Source organism: Salmo salar, chromosome 14 (assembly GCF_965601325.2).
Source record: "Salmo salar chromosome 14, fSalSal1, whole genome shotgun sequence".
Lineage (NCBI taxonomy): Eukaryota > Metazoa > Chordata > Actinopteri > Salmoniformes > Salmonidae > Salmo > Salmo salar.
In genome coordinates, this window is record NC_138304.1 from 48,035,001 (window position 1) to 48,052,500 (window position 17,500).

At 47.1% G+C, this 17,500-nt stretch overlaps 1 protein-coding gene across 8 annotated transcripts in view; it reads left to right on the forward strand.

Moving 5' to 3' along the window:
- The window catches only part of LOC106569653 (receptor-type tyrosine-protein phosphatase F), a 470,260-nt gene that overhangs the window by 140,672 nt on the left and 312,088 nt on the right, over positions 1 to 17,500 (forward strand). For 2 of the 8 annotated variants that reach the window (XM_082961019.1, XM_082961020.1), the window contains one exon: positions 15,122 to 15,217. The exons of the other annotated variants lie outside the window; for them this stretch is intronic. The gene's annotated coding sequence lies outside the window, so the exon portion shown is untranslated. The remainder of the gene's footprint in view (positions 1 to 15,121; positions 15,218 to 17,500) is intronic. 8 annotated transcript variants of the gene reach the window in all.

Consider the following 17,500-nt stretch of genomic DNA (forward strand, 5'->3'; position numbering starts at 1 on the left):
TCTCTCTGTCTCTGTCTCTGTGTCTCTGTCTCTCTCTGTGTCTCTGTCTCTCTGTCTCTCTCTGTCTCTCTCTCTCTGTCTCTCTCTCTCTGTCTCTCTCTGTCTCCCTCTCTGTGTCTCTGTCTCTCTCTCTCTGTCTCTCTCTCTGTCTCTGTGTCTCTGTCTCTGTCTCTCTCTCTGTGTCTCTGTCTCTCTATCTCTCTCTGTCTCTCTCTCTCTGTCTCTCTCTGTCTGTCTCTCTCTCTCTGTGTCTCTGTCTCTCTCTCTGTGTCTCTGTCTCTCTCTCTGTGTCTCTGTCTCTCTCTCTGTGTCTCTGTCTCTCTATCTCTCTCTGTCTCTCTCTGTCTCTCTCTGTCTGTCTCTCTCTCTCTGTGTCTCTGTCTCTCTCTCTGTGTCTCTGTCTCTCTCTCTGTGTCTCTGTCTCTCTCTCTGTGTCTCTGTCTCTCTCTGTGTCTGTCCTCCTCCTCCTCCTCCTTCCAAGCCGTAGCTTACATGTTTGTTGTATGTGTTTTATATAATACATGAAACATTTATGTTACGTCTAAATGTTACAATACACATGTTCTTCATCATTTTAACAGAAAACCCATACAAAATGGTAGTTTAAACGTTCCGATTTTTTTAAACATTTGTCACATCCCTAGGTTCATGAATCTTGTATGAATTCTTCAATATCTTTTCCACGTGGGATTTGGGACACAGTCCGGCTCCTGGTTGGCTGGCCGATTGATTTGCAGCTGAAAGGCATGGGGAGGGACGGAGGGGGGAGGAGGGAGGGATAGAATGAAGGATGGATAGTTTCCCAGGAGGTAGTTGCCAACTCTAGAAGTGATTTATAGCGGTCCTTGGGTTTTGTTAAATGTTCAGTCAACCGGACTAAATACCTATTGCCACTATATCACTTGGAAGTGGATGTATTTATGTAGACTAGGCTACTCAACACTATTGGTCTGTCCCAAGAGGCACCCTATTCCCTATGTAGCGCACTGCTTTTGACAAGGGCCCATAGAAAATAGGGTGCCATTTGTGACGAAACCTATTTCACATTATGGCAGATGTAGATGGTTTGCAAGGCAACACTCTGAGGAGATTGCTCTGTGGTAGAGGCCTCTCTGAGGAGGAGATTGCTCTGTGGTAGAGGCCTCTCTGAGGAGGAGATTGCTCTGTGGTAGAGGCCTCTCTGAGGAGGAGATTGCTCTGTGGTAGAGGCCTCTCTGAGGAGGAGATTGCTCTGTGGTAGAGGCCTCTCTGAGGAGGAGATTGCTCTGTGGTAGAGGCCTCTCTGAGGAGGAGATTGCTCTGTGGTAGAGGCCTCTCTGAGGAGGAGATTGCTCTGTGGTAGAGGCCTCTCTGAGGAGGAGATTGCTCTGTGGTAGAGGCCTCTCTGAGGAGGAGATTGCTCTGTGGTAGAGGCCTCTCTGAGGAGGAGATTGCTCTGTGGTAGAGGCCTCTCTGAGGAGGAGATTGCTCTGTGGTAGAGGCCTCTCTGAGGAGGAGATTGCTCTGTGGTAGAGGCCTCTCTGAGGAGGAGATTGCTCTGTGGTAGAGGCCTCTCTGAGGAGGAGATTGCTCTGTGGTAGAGGCCTCTCTGAGGAGGAGATTGCTCTGTGGTAGAGGCCTCTCTGAGATAGGTACGCGGCAGGTAGCCTAGCTGTTAGAGCGTTGGGCCAGTAACCGAAAAGGTTGCTGGTTCGAATACCCAAGCCGACAAGGTGAAAATTTGTCTGTGCCCTTGAACAAGGAACTTATCCCTAATTTGCTCCAGGGGTGCCGTACTACTATGGCTGATCCTGTACAACAACACCTATCATACTACTATGGCTGACCCTATAAAACAACACCTATCATACTACTATGGCTGACCCTATAAAACAACACCTATCATACTACTATGGCTGACCCTGTAAAACAACACCTATCATACTACTATGGCTGACCCTGTAAAACAACACCTATCATACTACTATGGCTGACCCTGTAAAACAACACCTATCATACTACTATGGCTGACCCTATAAAACAACACCTATCATACTACTATGGCTGACCCTGTAAAACAACACCTATCATACTACTATGGCTGACCCTGTACAACAACACCTATCTGGTGGATGTGACAATAAAACATTATCTTAGATGTGGTGCTGTACTGACATGATGGAACGTGATTGGAGTTATAGGTGTGTGTGTGTGTGTGTGTGTGTGTGTGTGTGTGTGTGTGTGTGTGTGTGTGTGTGTGTGTGTGTGTGGTGTGTGTGTGTGTGTGTGTGTGTGTGGTGTGTGTGTGTGTGTGTGTTTTTATGACGGTGGTGTCACGTAGGATGTGCGTCATCGATTTCATCAAATAAATGTCTGTTGTTTACAGTGTGATGGTGGCCTAAATTCACCTCCAAGCAATTTTCAAAGGTAAAGCAACAGCTCACGACACAACGCCTCTCCCCTGTTAGACCTAGATAGCTTGTGTGTATGTATTGATAATGTAGGCTACGTGTGCCTTTTTAAAAAATGTCTGTACTTCTGTCCTCGAGCTGTTCTTGTCTATTTAATGTCCTGTATTATGTCATGTTTCCTGTTCTGTGTGGACCCCAGTAAGAGTAGCTGCTGCTTTCACAACAGTTAATGAGGATCCTAAAAAAATACCAAAAGTGCCGTTAAGGACGTTTGTGTGCTGACATCACCGTGTTTAGGCCTTATGTGACGTTTAGGCCTTATGTGACGTTTAGGCCTTATGTGACGTGTAGGCCTTATGTGACGTTTAGGCCTTATGTGACGTTTAGGCCTTATGTGACGTTTAGGCCTTATGTGACGTTTAGGCCTTATGTGACGTTTAGGCCTTATGTGACGTGTAGGCCTTATGTGACGTTTAGGCCTTATGTGACGTTTAGGCCTTATGTGACGTGTAGGCCTTATGTGCTGACCTCGTCACATAACTGACTGATGAGTCATCCATGTGTTCTCTAACATCTAACCTGATAGAAAGGTCGTTTATCACTTCGAACCTTGGTCATTAGTCACGCATCTTGCACTTTTAATGTCTTAGTCAGACTAATCAGAGGCTGTCACTTCTTAGGCTAGATATTGGCTAGGCTATCTGAATGATAGACAGGCTAGATATTGGCTAGGCTATCTGAATGATAGATATTGGCTAGGCTATCTGAATCTGAATGATAGATATTGGCTAGGCTATCTGAATCTGAATGATAGCTATTGGCTAGGCTATCTGAATGATAGATATTGGCTAGGCTATCTGAATGATAGATATTGGCTAGGCTATCTGAATGATAGATATTGGCTAGGCTATCTGAATGATAGATATTGGCTAGGCTATCTGAATCTGAATGATAGATATTGGCTAGGCTATCTGAATTTGAATGATAGATATTGGCTAGGCTATCTGAATTTGAATGATAGATATTGGCTAGGCTATCTGAATCTGAATGATAGATATTAGCTAGGCTATCTGAATGATAGATATTGGCTAGGCTATCTGAATGATAGATATTGGCTAGGCTATCTGAATGATAGACAGGCTAGATATTGGCTAGGCTATCTGAATGATAGACAGGCTAGATATTGGCTAGGCTATCTGAATGATAGATATTGGCTAGGCTATCTGAATCAGACTGATAGTTATTGGCTAGGCTATCTGAATCTGAATGATAGATATTAGCTAGGCTATCTGAATCTGAATGATAGATATTGGCTAGGCTATCTGAATCTGAATGATAGATATTGGCTATCTGAATGATAGATATTGGCTAGGCTATCTGAATCTGAATGATAGATATTGGCTAGGCTATCTGAATCTGAATGATAGATATTGGCTAGGCTATCTGAATCTGAATGATAGATATTGGCTAGGCTATCTGAATGATAGATATTGGCTAGGCTATCTGAATATAGACAGGCTAGATATTGGCTATCTGAATGATAGATATAGGCTAGGCTATCTGAATCAGACTGATAGTTATTGGCTAGGCTATCTGAATCTGAATGATAGATATTAGCTAGGCTATCTGAATCTGAATGATAGATATTGGCTAGGCTATCTGAATCTGAATGATAGATATTGGCTATCTGAATGATAGATATTGGCTAGGCTATCTGAATCTGAATGATAGATATTGGCTAGGCTATCTGAATCTGAATGATAGATATTGGCTAGGCTATCTGAATCTGAATGATAGATATTGGCTAGGCTATCTGAATGATAGATATTGGCTAGGCTATCTGAATATAGACAGGCTAGATATTGGCTAGGCTATCTGAATGATAGACATGCTAGATATTGGCTAGGCTATCTGAATGATAGACAGGCTAGATATTGGCTAGGCTATCTGAATGATAGATATTGGCTAGGCTATCTGAATCAGACTGATAGTTATTGGCTAGGCTATCTGAATGATAGATATTGGCTAGGCTATCTGAATGATAGACAGGCTAGATATTGGCTAGGCTATCTGAATGATAGATATAGGCTAGGCTATCTGAATCAGACTGATAGTTATTGGCTAGGCTATCTGAATGATAGATATTGGCTAGGCTATCTGAATGGTAGATATTGGCTAGGCTATCTGAACGATGGGGACATTGGTTATGACATGACTTTACTTTCATTCATCTGATGCCTGTTATTTATCTAATCACTGTCATCATGAACTGAACTACAGAGCTCACTCTACTTCCACTCGCTGTGGAAGAGGATTGTTTGAAGATAGGCTAGCCAGCCGTGTCGATGGTTCTCAGTGGGGTGATGAGAGTAGCGTACTGCGGTGATTTGACAAGAGCAGTAGAATGGTCCCACTTCAATGCGCTTTTCTAGATACTAATCAGCCGTATCAGCGATTGTCCGGGAGGTAACCATCGTCTCTACCTCGTGTTCAGATTTCAGAGTTCCAATCACTTTGGACGTGAGCTGCAGCTCGACACCTCTCTGGTCTGATATGTCAATTCTTAACTCATCGTTTTTTTATACTGTTCTTCAAAAAGGGGCGGTTCCGTCAGGCTGACACGCTCTCTGACCTCACTCAAGGGGGCGGTGACTACTTACTTGTACAAAGTTATAGAACTAATTCCCTCTTATAGGTTCTAAGATCACATCCCTCTCTTAACAAAAACACTTTCATCGTTTTTGTCCTGTGGGGTGTGAACTGTCAACCCCCCCACTAGCCCTCTGCCCCCTCCCCCCTTCTGGGTCTGGCCCAAGTCATGTATTGCCAAGCTGATCTGACCTATTTTTGGATCCTCACAGGACAATTATCTGAAGGACAGACTGGCTAGATAGGACATTGGTTATCTGAAGGATAGACTGGCTAGATAGGCCATTGGTTATCTGAAGGACAGACTGGCTAGATAGGTCATTGGTTATCTGAAGGACAGACTGGCTAGATAGGCCATTGGTTATCTGAAGGACAGACTGGCTAGATAGGTCATTGGTTATCTGAAGGACAGACTGGCTAGATAGGCCATTGGTTATCTGAAGGACAGACTGGCTAGATAGGCCATTGGTTATCTGAAGGACAGACTGGCTAGATAGGCCATTGGATATCTGAAGGACAGACTGGCTAGATAGGCCATTGGTTATCTGAAGGACAGACTGGCTAGATAGGCCATTGGTTATCTGAAGGACAGACTGGCTAGATAGGCCATTGGATATCTGAAGGACAGACTGGCTAGATAGGCCATTGGTTATCTGAAGGACAGACTGGCTAGATAGGCCATTGGTTATCTGAAGGAAATGCTATTTGCTTGAATATGTTTCCTCTACTGAGCACTCAGTCTCCTGCCCCCAGCACTAAAGCCTTAACAATTAACCAGACAGGATTGCCTTGTAAACAAAGACCCAGTAAAACCAGCCAACCAGGTCACAGGACATTAGTCTTTGTTGGCTGAATGTCAGTGCTCTGCCTCGTCTCTCTCCACTCTCTCCCCCCTGGAAAACTACATGCACCATCAGGCTTGGTGTGGAGACTGGAAACAACTAAGGAATGCGTCCCAAATGGCACCCTATTCCCTATATAGTGCACTACTTTAGACCAGAGCCCCTATAGGCCCTGGTCAAAACTAGTGCACTATTTAGGGCATAGGGTGCGATTTAGAATGCAGATTGGGATTTGTGAAGCTGTTGGGGGAAGTAATTTGGTTACCTTCAGCTAGTCTTTCATTTGATTACATGGAGATCAGCCCAGCATGTTGGCCTAGTTATTCTCTGGAGTTTCCCGACTTCTGGCTTTCTCTGTGCATCTAAAACGGCAGCTTATTCCCTATATAGTGCACTACTTTAGACCAGAGCCCTATGGGTCCTGTTCAAAATTAGTGCACTATGGAATAGGGTGCCATTTGGGATCTATTCTCTGTATGCTGAGGTAAAACGAAAACTGTGTTTTGTTGCTGCCTGAGGTAAAGGGAGGGGGGGTAGGGGGAGAGGTGGTGGGAGAGGGGGAGTGTGGGAGGGAGGGAGGGAGAGGGTGGGAGGGAGGGAGAGGGGGTAGGAGGGAGGGCGGGAGAGGGGGGAGGGCGGGAGAGGGGGGAGGGAGGGAGAGGGGAGGTGGGAGGGAGAGGGGGTAGGAGGGAGAGGGGGTGGGAGGGAGAGAGGGTAGGAGGGAGGGGTGGAGGGAGGGAGGGAGGGAGAGGGGGTTGGAGGGAGGGAGGGAGAGGGGGAGGGTAGGAGGGAGAGGGGATAGGAGGGAGAGGGGGTGGGATGGAGGGAGGGAGGGAGGGAGGGAGGGAGGGAGAGGGGGAGGGAGGGAGTGTGTCTGTCCATCGTTGGTCTGTCTCTACCAGCATAGTACTCCCTGGCTGAGGCAGAACGGCACCACAATGTCCGTCTGTGCAGAGCTATTCAGACATACCTATTCTGCTGTCTCTTAAAACCATTATTCTTGGAAGCCAGCCGACATCCAGCATCTCTGCCTCTAACATACTGTCCTGAGCCCGTTGGGTCTGCCGGGCCAACGGGACCATCGACTTTATCAAAGCACTCCCAAAACCTGCCCTGGTTATGAGTTTCAGGTATTAATGTCACGTGCACAAGTACAGTGAAATGCCTTTCTTCCAAACACAAAACCCAACAATGTAGTAATCAATAACAATGTAGTACTAGAAGAAAAAAAAACACGAAAAATACACTACATGACTAATAATGTGTGGACACCTGCTCATCCAACATCTCATTCCAAAATCATGGGCATTAATATGGAGTTGGTCCCTCCTTTGCTGCTATAACAGCCTCCACTCTTCTGAGAAGGCTTTCCACTAGATGTTAGAACATTGATGCGGGGACGCACTTCTTGCAGGGATACTGGAGTGATGGAGGTAGATGTGTATAGGGGGAAGGGGACAGGGATACTGGAGTGATGGAGGTAGATATGTATAGGGGGAAGGAGACAGGGATACTGGAGTGATGGAGGTAGATATGTATAGGGAGAAGGAGACAGGGATACTGGAGTGATGGAGGTAGATATGTATAGGGGGAAGGGGACAGGGATACTGGAGTGATGGAGGTAGATATGTATAGGTGGAAGGTGACTATGTACAGGGATACTGGAGTGATGGAGGTAGATATGTATAGGGGGAAGGGGACTATGTACAGGGTTACTGGAGTGATGGAGGTAGATATGTATAGGGGGAAGGGGCCAGGGATACTGGAGTGATGGAGGTAGATATGTATAGGGGGAAGGTGACTATGTACAGGGATACTGGAGTGATGGAGGTAGATATGTATAGGGGGAAGGGGACTATGTACAGGGTTACTGGAGTGATGGAGGTAGATATGTATAGGGGGAAGGGGACAGGGGACAGGGATACTGGAGTGATGGAGGTAGATATGTATAGGGGTAAGGTGACTATGTACAGGGATACTGGAGTGATGGAGGTAGATATGTATAGGGGTAAGGTGACTATGTACAGGGATACTGGAGTGATGGAGTTAGATATGTATAGGGGGAAGGGGACAGGGATACTGGAGTGATGGAGGTAGATATGTATAGGTGTAAGGTGACTATGTACAGGGATACTGGAGTGATGGAGGTAGATATGTATAGGGGGAAGGGGACAGGGATACTGGAGTGATGGAGGTAGATATGTATAGTGGTAAGGTGACTATGTACAGGGATACTGGAGTGATGGAGGTAGATATGTATAGGGGGAAGGGGACAGGGATACTGGAGTGATGGAGGTAGATATGTATAGGGGGAAGGGGACAGGGATACTGGAGTGATGGAGGTAGATATGTATAGGGGGAAGGAGACAGGGATACTGGAGTGATGGAGGTAGATATCTATAGGGGGAAGGGGACTATGTACAGGGATACTGGAGTGATGGAGGTAGATATGTATAGGGGGAAGGGGACTATGTACAGGGATACTGGAGTGATGGAGGTAGATATGTATAGGTGGAAGGGGACAGGGATACTGGAGTGATGGAGGTAGATATGTATAGGGGGAAGGTGACTATGTACAGGGATACTGGAGTGATGGAGGTAGATATGTATAGGGGGAAGGAGACAGGGATACTGGAGTGATGGAGGTAGATATGTATAGGGGGAAGGGGACAGGGATACTGGAGTGATGGAGGTAGATATGTATAGGGGGAAGGAGACAGGGATACTGGAGTGATGGAGGTAGATATCTATAGGGGGAAGGGGACTATGTACAGGGATACTGGAGTGATGGAGGTAGATATGTATAGGGGGAAGGGGACTATGTGCAGGGATACTGGAGTGATGGAGGTAGATATGTATAGGTGGAAGGAGACAGGGATACTGGAGTGATGGAGGTAGATATGTATAGGGGGAAGGGGACAGGGATACTGGAGTGATGGAGGTAGATATGTATAGGTGGAAGGGGACAGGGATACTGGAGTGATGGAGGTAGATATGTATAGGGGGAAGGGGACAGGGATACTGGAGTGATGGAGGTAGATATGTATAGGGGGAAGGGGACAGGGATACTGGAGTGATGGAGATAGATATGTATAGGGGGAAGGGGACAGGGATACTGGAGTGATGGAGATAGATATGTATAGGGGGAAGGGGACATGGATACTGGAGTGATGGAGGTAGATATGTATAGGGGGAAGGGGACTATGTGCAGGGATACTGGAGTGATGGAGGTAGATATGTATAGGGGTAAGGTGACTATGTACAGGAATACTGGAGTGATGGAGGTAGATATGTATAGGGGGAAGGGGACAGGGCTACTGGAGTGATGGAGGTAGATATGTATAGGGGGAAGGAGACAGGGATACTGGAGTGATGGAGGTAGATATGTATAGGGAGAAGGAGACAGGGATACTGGAGTGATGGAGGTAGATATGTATAGGGGGAAGGGGACAGGGATACTGGAGTGATGGAGGTAGATATGTATAGGGGGAAGGGGCCAGGGATACTGGAGTGATGGAGGTAGATATGTATAGGGGGAAGGTGACTATGTACAGGGATACTGGAGTGATGGAGGTAGATATGTATAGGGGGAAGGAGACAGGGATACTGGAGTGATGGAGGTAGATATGTATAGGGGGAAGGGGACAGGGATACTGGAGTGATGGAGGTAGATATGTATAGGGGGAAGGTGACTATGTACAGGGATACTGGAGTGATGGAGGTAGATATGTATAGGGGTAAGCTGACTATGTACAGGGATACTGGAGTGATGGAGGTAGATATGTATAGGGGGAAGGGGACTATGTACAGGGATACTGGAGTGATGGAGGTAGATATGTATAGGGGGAAGGGGACTATGTACAGGGATACTGGAGTGATGGAGGTAGATATGTACAGGTGGAAGGTGACTATGTACAGGGATACTGGAGTGATGGAGGTAGATATGTATAGGGGGAAGGGGACAGGGATACTGGAGTGATGGAGGTAGATATGTATAGGGGGAATGGGACTATGTACAGGGATACTGGAGTGATGGAGGTAGATATGTATAGGGGGAAGGGGACAGGGATACTGGAGTGATGGAGGTAGATATGTATAGGGGGAAGGTGACTATGTACAGGGATACTGGAGTGATGGAGGTAGATATGTATAGGGGAAGGGGACAGGGATACGGGGATGGGGAGATATGTATAGGGGGGGGGACAGGGATACTGGAGTGATGGAGGTAGATATGTACAGGTGGAAGGGCGACAGGGATACTGGAGTGATGGAGGTAGATATGTATAGGGGGAAGGGGACAGGGATACTGGAGTGATGGAGGTAGATATGTATAGGGGGAAGGGGACAGGGATACTGGAGTGATGGAGGTAGATATGTATAGGGGGAAGGGGACAGGGATACTGGAGTGATGGAGGTAGATATGTATAGGGGGAAGGTGACTATGTACAGGGATACTGGAGTGATGGAGGTAGATATGTATAGGGGGAAGGGGACAGGGATACTGGAGTGATGGAGGTAGATATGTATAGGGGGAAGGGGACAGGGATACGGGAGTGATGGAGGTAGATATGTATAGGGGGAAGGGGACAGGGATACTGGAGTGATGGAGGTAGATATGTATAGGGGGAAGGGCAGACAGGGATACTGGAGTGATGGAGGTAGATATGTATAGGGGGAAGGAGACAGGGATACTGGAGTGATGGAGGTAGATATGTATAGGGGGAAGGGGACAGGGATACTGGAGTGATGGAGGTAGATATGTATAGGGGGAAGGGCGACATGGATACTGGAGTGATGGAGGTAGATATGTATAGGGGGAAGGGGACTATGTACAGGGATACTGGAGTGATGGAGGTAGATATGTATAGGGGGAAGGGGACAGGGATACTGGAGTGATGGAGGTAGATATGTATAGGGGGAAGGGGACTATGTACAGGGATACTGGAGTGATGGAGGTAGATATGTATAGGGGGAAGGGGACTATGTACAGGGATACTGGAGTGATGGAGGTAGATATGTATAGGGGGAAGGGGCCAGGGATACTGGAGTGATGGAGGTAGATATGTATAGGGTTAAGGTGACTATGTACAGGGATACTGGAGTGATGGAGGTAGATATGTATAGGGGGAAGGGGACTATGTACAGGGATACTGGAGTGATGGAGGTAGATATGTATAGGGGGAAGGGGACTATGTACAGGGATACTGGAGTGATGGAGGTAGATATGTATAGGGGGAAGGGGACTATGTACAGGGATACTGGAGTGATGGAGGTAGATATGTATAGGGGGAAGGGGCCAGGGATACTGGGGTGATGGAGGTAGATATGTATAGGGTTAAGGTGACTATGTACAGGGATACTGGAGTGATGGAGGTAGATATGTATAGGGTTAAGGTGACTATGTACAGGGATACTGGAGTGATGGAGGTAGATATGTATAGGGGGAAGGGGACAGGGATACTGGAGTGATGGAGGTAGATATGTATAGGGGGAAGGGGACTATGTACAGGGATACTGGAGTGATGGAGGTAGATATGTATAGGGGGAAGGGGACTATGTACAGGGATACTGGAGTGATGGAGGTAGATATGTACAGGTGGAAGGTGACTATGTACAGGGATAGTGGAGTGATGGAGGTAGATATGTATAGGGGGAAGGGGACAGGGATACTGGAGTGATGGAGGTAGATATGTATAGGGGGAATGGGACTATGTAGAGGGATACTGGAGTGATGGAGGTAGATATGTATAGGGGGAAGGAGACAGGGATACTGGAGTGATGGAGGTAGATATGTATAGGTGGAAGGGGACAGGGATACTGGAGTGATGGAGGTAGATATGTATAGGTGGAAGGGGACAGGAGGATACTGGAGTGATGGAGGTAGATATGTATAGGGGGAAGGGGACAGGGATACTGGAGTGATGGAGGTAGATATGTATAGGGGGAAGGGGACAGGGATACTGGAGTGATGGAGGTAGATATGTATAGGTGGAAGGGGACAGGGATACTGGAGTGATGGAGGTAGATATGTATAGGGGGAAGGGGACAGGGATACTGGAGTGATGGAGGTAGATATGTATAGGGGGAAGGGGACAGGGATACTGGAGTGATGGAGGTAGATATGTATAGGGGGAAGGGGACAGGGATACTGGAGTGATGGAGGTAGATATGTATAGGGGGAAGGGGACAGGGATACTGGAGTGATGGAGGTAGATATGTATAGGGGGAAGGGGACAGGGATACTGGAGTGATGGAGGTAGATATGTATAGGTGGAAGGGGACAGGGATACTGGAGTGATGGAGGTAGATATGTATAGGGGGAAGGGGACAGGGGTACTGGAGTGATGGAGGTAGATATGTATAGGGGGAAGGGGACTATGTACAGGGATACTGGAGTGATGGAGGTAGATATGTATAGGGGGAAGAGGACTATGTGCAGGGATACTTGAGTGATGGAGGTAGATGTGTATAGGGGGAAGGGGACAGGGATACTGGAGTGATGGAGGTAGATATGTATAGGGGGAAGGGGACTATGTACAGGGATACTGGAGTGATGGAGGTAGATATGTATAGGGGGAAGAGGACTATGTGCAGGGATACTTGAGTGATGGAGGTAGATGTGTATAGGGGGAAGGGGACAGGGATACTGGAGTGATGGAGGTAGATATGTATAGGGGGAAGGGGACAGGGATACTGGAGTGATGGAGATAGATATGTATAGGGGGAAGGGGACAGGGATACTGGAGTGATGGAGGTAGATATGTATAGGGGGAAGGGGACTATGTACAGGGATACTGGAGTGATGGAGGTAGATATGTATAGGGGAAGGGGACAGGGATACTGTAGTGATGGAGGTAGATATGTATAGGGGTAAGGGGACAGGGATACTGGAGTGATGGAGGTAGATATGTATAGGGGTAAGGTGACTATGTACAGGGATACTGGAGTGATGGAGGTAGATATGTATAGGGGGAAGGGGACAGGGATACTGGAGTGATGGAGGTAGATATGTATAGGTGGAAGGGGACAGGGATACTGGAGTGATGGAGGTAGATATGTATAGTGGTAAGGTGACTATGTACAGGGATACTGGAGTGATGGAGGTAGATATGTATAGGGGGAAGGGGACAGGGATACTGGAGTGATGGAGGTAGATATGTATAGGTGGAAGGGGACAGGGATACTGGAGTGATGGAGGTAGATATGTATAGGGGGAAGGGGACAGGGATACTGGAGTGATGGAGGTAGATATGTATAGGGGGAAGGGGACAGGGATACTGGAGTGATGGAGGTAGATATGTATAGGGGGAAGGGGACAGGGATACTGGAGTGATGGAGGTAGATATGTATAGGTGGAAGGGGACAGGGATACTGGAGTGATGGAGGTAGATATGTATAGGGGGAAGGGGACAGGGATACGGAGTGATGGAGGTAGATATGTATAGGGGAAGGGACAGGGATACTGGAGTGATGGAGGTAGATATGTATAGGTGGAAGGGGACAGGGATACTGGAGTGATGGAGGTAGATATGTATAGGGGGAAGGTGACTATGTACAGGGATACTGGAGTGATGGAGGTAGATATCGTATAGGGGGAAGGGAGACAGGGATACTGGAGTGATGGAGGTAGATATGTATAGGGGGGAAGGTGACTATGTACAGGGATACTGGAGTGATGGAGGTAGATATGTATAGGTGGAAGGAGGACAGGGATACTGGAGTGATGGAGGTAGATATGTATAGGGGGAAGGTGACTATGTACAGGGATACTGGAGTGATGGAGGTAGATATGTATAGGGGAAGGAGACAGGGATACTGGAGTGATGGAGGTAGATATGTATAGGGGGAAGGTGACTTCGGAACAGGATATAAGATAAACAGAGTAGCAGCAGCTTGTGTGTGTGTGTGTGTGTGTGTGTGTGTGTGTGTGTGTGTGTGTGTGTGTGTGTGTGTGTGTGTGTGTGTGTGTGTGTGTGTGTGTGTGTGTGTGTGTGTGTGTGTGTGTGTGTGTGTGTGTAGGGCCATGTGAGTTTTTATAAAATAAAATGTCAATAAAGATTCAAGGTTATCTCAGATGTGTAGCTATTTTGTTAGTTATTTATCAGTCTTATTGCTTGGAGATAGTCGGCGTCAGATTTGGTGCACCGGTACCGCTTGCTGTGTGGAAGCAGAGAGAACAGTCTATGACTTGGGTGGTTGGAGTCTTTAACCGTTTCCCGGGCCGTCCACACTCTGATATAGAGGTCCTGGATGGCAGGGAGCTCTTACCCACTGGGCCGTCCACACCACACTCTGATATAGAGGTCCTGGATGGCAGGGAGCTCTGCCCCACTGGGCCGTCCACACCACACTCTGATATAGAGGTCCTGGATGGCAGGGAGCTCTGCCCCACTGGGCCGTCCACACCACACTCTGATATAGAGGTCCTGGATGGCAGGGAGCTCGGCCCCAGTGATGTACTGGGCCGTCCACACCACACTCTGTAGCGCCATGTGATCGAGGGCGGTGCTATTGCCGTACCGGGCAGTGATGCAGCCAGTCAAAATGGTCTAGGATTTATTATGAAGGGCTGTTCTTTAAACCTCCCCCTGGTCTAGGATTTATTATGAAGGGCTGTTCTTTAAACCTCCCCCTGGTCTAGGATTTATTATGAAGTGCTGTTCTTTAAACCTCCCCCTGTTCGAGGTTTCTTATGAAGGGCTGTTCTATAAACCTCCCCCTGGTCTAGGTTTTATTATTTAAAAAAACAAAAATATTTCATCTTTATTTAACCAGGTAGGCAAGTTGAGAACAAGTTCTCATTTACAACTGTGACCTGGCCAAGATAAAGCAAAACAGTTCGACACATACAACACAGAGTTACACATGGAGTAAAACAAACGTACAGTCAATAATACAGTAGAAAAATAAGTCTATATACAAAGTGAGCAAATGAGGTGAGATAAGGGAGGTAAAGGCAAAAAAGGCCATGGTGGCAAAGTAAATACAATATAGCAAGTAAAACACTGGAATGGTAGATTTGCAGTGGAAGAAAGTGCAAAGAAGAAATATAAATAATGGGGTGCAAAGGAGCAAAATAAATAAATAAATACAGTAGGGGAAGAGGTAGTTGTTTGGGCTAAATTATAGATGGGCTATGTACAGGTGCAGTGATCTGTGAGCTGCTCTGACAGCTGGTGCTTAAAGCTAGTGAGGGAGATAAGTGTTTCCAGTTTCAGAGATTTTTGTTGTTCGTTCCAGTCATTGGCAGCAGAGAACTGGAAGGAGAGACGGCCAAAGGAGGAATTGGCTTTGTGGGTGACCAGAGAGATATACCTGCTGGAGCGCGTGCTACAGGTGGGTGCTGCTATGGTGACCAGTGAGCTGAGATAAGGGGGGACTTTACCTAGCAGGGTCTTGTAGATGACCTGGAGCCAGTGGGTTTGGCAACGAGTATGAAGTGAGGGCCAGCCAACGAGAGCGTACAGGTCGCAGTGGTGGGTAGTATATGGGGCTTTGGTGACAAAATGGATGGCACTGTGATAGACTGCATCCAGTTTATTGAGTTGGGAATTGGAGGCTATTTTGTAAATGACATCGCCGAAGTCAAGGATCGGTAGGCTAGTCCATTTTTTACGAGGGTATGTTTGGCAGCATGAGTGAAGGAGGCTTTGTTGTGAAATAGGAAGCCAATTTTAGATTTAACTTTGGATTGGAGATGTTTGATGCGAGTCTGGAAGGAGAGTTTACAGTCTAACCAGACACCTAGGTATTTGTAGTTGTCCACATATTCTAAGTCAGAACCATCCAGAGTAGTGATGCTAGTCAGGCGGGCGGGTGCGGGCAGCGATCGGTTGAAGAGCATGCATTTAGTTTTACTTGCTTTTAAGAGCAGTTGGAGGCCACGTAAGGAGAGTTGTATGGCATTGAAGCTCGTCTGGAGGGTAGTTAACACAATGTCCAAAGAAGGGCCAGAAGTATACAGAATGGTATCATCTGCGTAGAGGTGGATCAGAGACTCACCAGCAGCAAGAGCGACATCATTGATGTATACAGAGAAAAGAGTTGGCCCAAGAATTGAACCCTGTGGCACCCCCATAGAGACTGCCAGAGGCCCGGACAACAGGCTATCCGATTTGACACATTGAACTCTATTGAGAAGTAGTTGGTGAACCAGGCGAGGCAGTCATTTGAGAAACCAAGGCTATTGAGTCTGCCGATGAGGATGTGGTGATTGACAGAGTCGAAAGCCTTGGCCAGGTCAATGAATACAGCAGCACAGTATTGTTTCTTATCGATGGCGGTTACGATATCATTTAGGACCTTGAGCGTGGCTGAGGTGCACCCATGACCAGCTCTGAAACCAGATTGCATAGCGGAGAAGGTGCGGTGGGATTCGAAATGGTCGGTAATCTGTTTGTTGACTTGGCTTTCGAAGACCTTAGAAAGGCAGGGTAGGATAGATATAGGTCTGTAGCAGTTTGGGTCAAGAGTGTCCCCCCCTTTGAAGAGGGGGATGACCGCAGCTGCTTTCCAATCTTTGGGAATCTCAGACGACACGAAACAGAGGTTGAACAGGCTAGTAATAGGGGTTGCAACAATTTCGGCAGATAATCTTAGAAAGAAAGGGTCCAGATTGTCTAGCCCGGCTGATTTGTAGGGGTCTAGATTTTGCAGCTATTTCAGAACATCAGCTGACTGGATTTGGGAGAAGGAGAAATGGGGAAGGCTTGGGCGAATAGCTGTGGGGGGTGCAGTGCTGTTGACCGGGGTAGGGGTAGCCAGGTGGAAAGCATGGCTAGCCATAGAAAAATGCTTATTGAAATTCTCAATTATAGTGGATTTATCGGTGGTGACAGAGTTTCCTATCCTCAGTGCAGTGGGCAGCTGGGAGGAGGTGTTCTTATTCTCCATGGACTTTACAGTGTCCCAGAACTTTTTTGAGATTGTGTTGCAGGAAGCAAATTTCTGCTTGAAAAAGCTAGCCTTGGCTTTTCTAACTGCCTGTGTGTATTGGTTTCTAACTTCCCTGAAAATTGCATATCACGGGGGCTGTTCGATGCCAATGCAGAACGCCACAGGATGTTTTTGTTTTGGTTACGGGCAGTCACGTCTGGAGAGAACCAAGGGCTATATCTGTTCCTGGTTCTACATTTCTTGAATGGGGCATGCTTATTTAAGATGGTGAGGAAGGCATTTAAAAAAAATGTACCAGGCATCCTCTACTGACGGGATGAGGTCAATATCCTTCCAGGATACCCGGGCCAGGTCGATTAGAAAGGCCTGCTCGCTGAAGTGTTTCAGGGAGCGCTTGACAGTGATGAGTGGAGGTCGTTTGACCGCTGACCCATTACGGATGCAGGCAATGAGGCAGTGATTGCTGTGATCTTGGTTGAAAACAGCAGAGGTGTATTTAGTTGGTTAGGATGATATCTATGAGGGTGCCCGTGTTTACGGCTTTGGGGTGGTACCTGGTAGGTTCATCGATAATTTGTGTGAGATTGAGGGCATCAAGCTTAGATTTTAGGATGGCTGGGGTGTTAAGCATGTCCCAGTTTAGATCACCTAGCAGCACGATCTTTGAAGATAGATGGGGGGCAATCAGTTCACATATGGTGTCCAGAGCACAGCTGGGGGCAG